The sequence below is a fragment of the Curcuma longa genome, chromosome 9, assembly GCF_044706935.1.
Source record: "Curcuma longa cultivar G26 ecotype Majalengka, Jawa Barat chromosome 9, ITB_CL_G26_1.1, whole genome shotgun sequence".
In the NCBI taxonomy this organism is placed as follows: Eukaryota; Viridiplantae; Streptophyta; class Magnoliopsida; order Zingiberales; family Zingiberaceae; genus Curcuma; species Curcuma longa.
Genome location: NC_133869.1, coordinates 4,578,259 through 4,583,287, shown reverse-complemented (window position 1 = coordinate 4,583,287; position 5,029 = coordinate 4,578,259). Strand labels below are relative to the sequence as shown.

General features: G+C 35.9%; 1 long non-coding RNA gene across 1 annotated transcript; it reads left to right on the top strand.

Moving 5' to 3' along the window:
* Positions 1-419: 419 nt before the first annotated feature.
* On the top strand, positions 420-1,424 carry LOC141835355 (uncharacterized). The gene is made up of 2 exons (XR_012602378.1): positions 420-836; positions 898-1,424. It is a non-coding gene; the product is annotated as an uncharacterized LOC141835355 (long non-coding RNA).
* Positions 1,425-5,029: the final 3,605 nt, after the last annotated feature.

Here is a 5,029-nt window from a genome sequence, read left to right as displayed (position 1 = left end):
TGACATTTATCTTGGAAGGATTTTTTATCTTTATTATAACTTTGCATTAATTTATGAAAATTTAAGAATATTAATTTATTATATTTTATTTGACAAGAAATTACGATGGTCCTGGTTCGAGTTGGACTCAAATCATGATTTAATTTGCTCAATCAGGTAAAAGTCGGGTTTAAGTCCAAATCATGGTTCAAATTTGGTTTAATTTGGGTCTGGTCCAAGAAGTTTGATCAGATCAATCCATTCCATTCCTATTCAACCTATTCCTATTCACTTGGCCTGGCCCACTTCACTTAGCCCACTTCACTAAGCCCAGATTCAAGCCTAACTCAAATCAAACCCGGTTTATTTTCAATTTGGCCCGGTTCAATTGCAACCTTCACTGGTTCACAGAAGGCTTAAAAGGAATTAGGGTTCACGAAGGCGAGGGAGCTCGGTCCGCGATCCCGATTCCTCATCCACTGTAGCTTCTCGACGCGACGCTTCTTCCTCACCGAGCTCCGTCGCGCCTCGCCACCATCTCCTTCTTCTCCGATCAGCACAGGACGGGCGGCTTGAGCCCGGTTGTTGATCGCCGATGCCACCGCAAGGGTTCGTCGATGTGGTTCAGAGGTGAAACCCTATTCCCCGTCGTCGTGGAACGGAGCTGTGGGTGGTTACCCAGTTCCGATGCACGACGGCCTTCCGCACAGGGATGTAGCTGTGAGTGGTTCTCCAATGAACCCTCTGTCGCGCTCCCATCCACCGAAGTCCGAGCAGCAAAGTTCTCCGCCGATGTGGTTCGGAGGCGGGGGTCGATCCTGTTTGGCTCCGATCATCTCCTCCATCGATGAAGCAAGGTAAGGATTTCATTTTCCTTCTGTTCTGATTCCCTGTTCTTAGACGGCAGGTGTTGGGCAGAGGAGGTGGAGCATCCAAATCTTGGCTTCTCCGATCGCTTCTCGTTGGTGTAGTCCAGCTTCGGCGAGGTTCGCTTTGTTGGTGTGAAATCCACCGAAGTTCTGCTTCTGTTGTGTGCTGGTCGGAACCATCCATTCACCTTCATCGCTTCCCGTGTTCTCCTCTCTTCAATGGTGCCGACGCTGTTGAGGGAAGGAAACCCTAACCCTAATTCTCCTTTAGCTTTGTTTGTTTGTTTTTTTTAGTTGTATCAGTTGCTTCTGTTAATCAAACACCCCCCTGAGTTACTTGTTTCTAACCCCGATTCTTTCTAACTCTAATCTTAGTTGTAACCCTAATTTTCTAATATAACTTCTGATGGGTTCTGTTTTGTTTTGTTTTGATAGCTGATTGCATCAATGGAAGACCCTCAATCATACTTGTCTTGATATATGCTTCGGGTGGGATGTTGAGTTGTTCATATAGGGATCTCTTGCATTTTTCAGTTGTGTTGCTTGATGCTGATGAATGTAGTTAACTTTGATTGATTCGGTTGTGTGATGTTTGATTGTTGTGATTCATGTATTCGAATGTTATGAAACTGTCATTGATTTTAGAATGTTCATGTGTTTGCTAGAGGTCTGTTTAGTTCAGTTTGATAACAATAAGATTGTTAGAACATGAATTACATTGTTTAGGGTTTGACAAAATTGAATTGATTGTAACCTATGGCAACTTGTATATACTGTACATTGATTGTTGAAATGGTTTGAATAAATGGGAATGGAATTTATTTGGTTGAGTATGATGTGTAATAAGCTTTCCCATCTAATGTTGATGTTGTTGTGCTTGAATGGTAATGTGGTGTTTGTTTAGGGATATGTATCGATGATATCAAATGCTTAGGTTTAAATTGAATTTAAGTGTATCACATTTGTAAATGTTTTGTTGACTTGAGCCATGGAATAAAAATGAAATTCAATTCTGTATCATGAAGAGTTGGTTGTAAATGTTGTAAAGAGCATGCTAAATGTTGAATTTGTGGGGTGTGGCATTTGGTTAGAATTGTAGTTGTGGGAACCGGTTCTATGACTGTATGTGGATTGTGTGGTTGATTAATGCATGATGTATATATGTGTTGTATGTAGTATGTGGTTATGTTGTTGTAAGATTTAAATAAGATGGATTTATTTAATGTCAATTGTAAAGTATTTATGTGTATTGTTACTAGTGTGAATTTGTGTATATAAGATTGATAATGTATGTTGTATTCTATGTTTTGTGTATTAAGTGTGTTTGTTATGTAGGTAGAATTGTATTGTGTAATTAATTGGATTTAACATTCTTTCATAAATTGTAGAATTAAATTATTAATAAATTAAGTGTGTAAATAGGAATAAATAAAGTCAATAATAAAAACTCCGCACCATGTTTCTAAAATAACTTTCGGTCATTGAGTCCGTGAGAGAGACGATCCGGACTTATTTATACTACTGTAGTGATAAATAGGGGTTTAGTTAAATAAATAAATAATTTTGATGGATGTGAGTGACAACAATAAAGGAAAAATAAATAAATAAAATATTTCCTACCAATAAATACACCACATTAAAATTTTTGCACCGGGGACTCACATTTGAGTAGCATGAGCACAAGTTTTGTTAGATTATTTGTTGTTTCAGTTGCATATTCTTACTCCTCCAGCCGATATCAGAAAGTGTACATTCCAAATTGATCAAGAAACCATAACATGGAACCAATATTAGAATTGATCAGTAAATGTGAACATGACTACAGGATGAACAATTAAAAGTTTGATATCAATAAAAAATATATACAAACTCAATGTTAATAAGAATAAAAGTATAATTACCTATGTGAGCCTTTTTCTAAAAAATCAAAGTACAATGTGAATTTTTAATTGGATAACTACCTAGCCAACTTCATCAAAAGCTGCTTTGTTGTTTAGAGTACATAATCCATTTAAGACATTTTACAACCGTAGCTCATAAGTTTCCCACTTCAATATGTGTCTCAATTCATTGCTTGCCCTAGCATCCTAAAATCCTGCCAAAAGCCACACCCAGCCCTCATCAGACAAGGTGGTACGACATTTTGATTAATGTCACCAGTAGCATCATTTATAAATAGGGATAGAACTCACCTAATGTGACTTGGTTGCTATACATAAGCAGTATGCTGGAAGTACATTAACAAAATTAAAGTCAAATGTTGTCAGTCAGTGAAATGGATAATACAAGCAAGCTAGAAGATGTTGAAAATTAAATTTGTTTTTATCATATTGGAATAATATGGAGTTAGTGGGTTGATGAGGTGGTGAGTGGTAGTAATAGTGGTGGTCGTGTGGTATTAATGGAATTAATGGGGATAAAATAGTCAAGTTAGTGATTTATATGGATTATGTTATTAGCCTATAATATGTTAATTGTTTATAAATGAAGGAGATTGAATTTGGAGTTTAAGTTTTCTTATTTTCCTCTTCCACATAAGTGAAATTCTTTTTCTACAAATCTTTTTTATTTCCAATAAAGTGGTATCAGAGCTATGTCAAATGGATATATGATTCCTTTCCAAGTTTTGGTGCTCAAGATGAATAACTACGACAATTAGAGTATCAAGATAAAGACACTCCTTGGTGCTTTGGGAGGTTCTGAAGAAAGGCTACGATAAGCCAAATGATAAGTCAGTACTATCTCCGACTCAAAAAGATAGTTTGAAAGATTTAATAAAGAGAGATAAGAAGACTCTTTTCCTTGTTTATGAAGCCTTAGATGATGATGGTTTTGAAAAAATCTCAAGTGCTACTTTGGTAAAACAAGCATAGAAAAAACTCCAAGTCTCATATCAAAGAGAAAAAAAAAGGTGGAAAAGGTACACCTAAGAAGTCAATTTAATGCTCTTCGTATGAAGGAAGGGGAGTTGGTATTCGATTATTTTTCTAGAGTCTCTATCATTTATAATCAATTAAAGAGAAATAGTAAGAAACTAAAAGAAGTAATTATTATTGAGAAACTACTTCAATCATTGGATTCAAGATTTGATAATATTACAACTATCATTGAAGAGACCAAGGATCTACACGCTATGATAATAGAACAACTCTTGAGTTCATTACAAGCCCATGAAGAAAAAAGAATATAAATGAAGAGATCATTTAACAACTCCTTAAGATGTCTCTTCAACCAATTCTAAAAATGATAAAATTTCTTTAGCAATAGAAGTCAACGAGGAAGAGGTCGTGGATATGGGTGAGGCCATGCTAGTGAACAAGGATGGAGTTCCAATAACAAGAATGAAAAATGAGAAAATTCAATAAGAGGATGTGGAAGAGGTCACACAAACTCGAGGTATGATAAATCTCAAGTTAAGTGCTACAATTATGATAAGTTTGGTCATTATGCTAGAAAGTGTAGATCACTTAAGAATAAAGTATATGAAAGAGTAAACTATATGCAAGAAAGAAGAGAAGAAGATGGCACCCTATTGCTAGCATACAAAGATAATGAAAAAGACAAAGATACAATATGGTATCTCGACACCGGTGCAAGCAATCTATGTGTGAAAAAAGAAGCATGTTTGTAGAGCTTGATGAATCAGTTGGTGGCAATGTATCATTTGGAGATGAATTGAAGATTAATGTAAAAGGCAAAGATAACATTCTCATCCTCTTGAAGAATGAAAACATCAATTTATTTCAAATGTTTACTTTGTGCCAAATATGAAGAGCAACATCTTGAGCTTAAGACAACTCTTGGGAAAAGGATATATATGATATTCACCTGAAAGAGAACATGCTACTCTTGAACGATGATATTGGTCGCTTTGATTGCTAATGTGTCAATGATAAGAAATAAAATGTTCTTACTTAATATTAAAAATGATATTGCCACGTGTCTAAACGCTTGTTACAAAGACACCACTTGACTATGACATCCTCGATTTGGGCATCGGAGGACTAAAACTGCTCTCAAAGAAGGAGATGATGAGAGAACTACCTTGCATCAAATATCCTGATCAATTATGTGAAGCATGTCTAGTTGAGAAGTATTTTAGAAAAAAGCTTTCCAAAAGAGTTAACTTCAAAAGCCCAAAAGCCGCTTAAGCTCATACACATGTTTGTGGCCCGATAAAG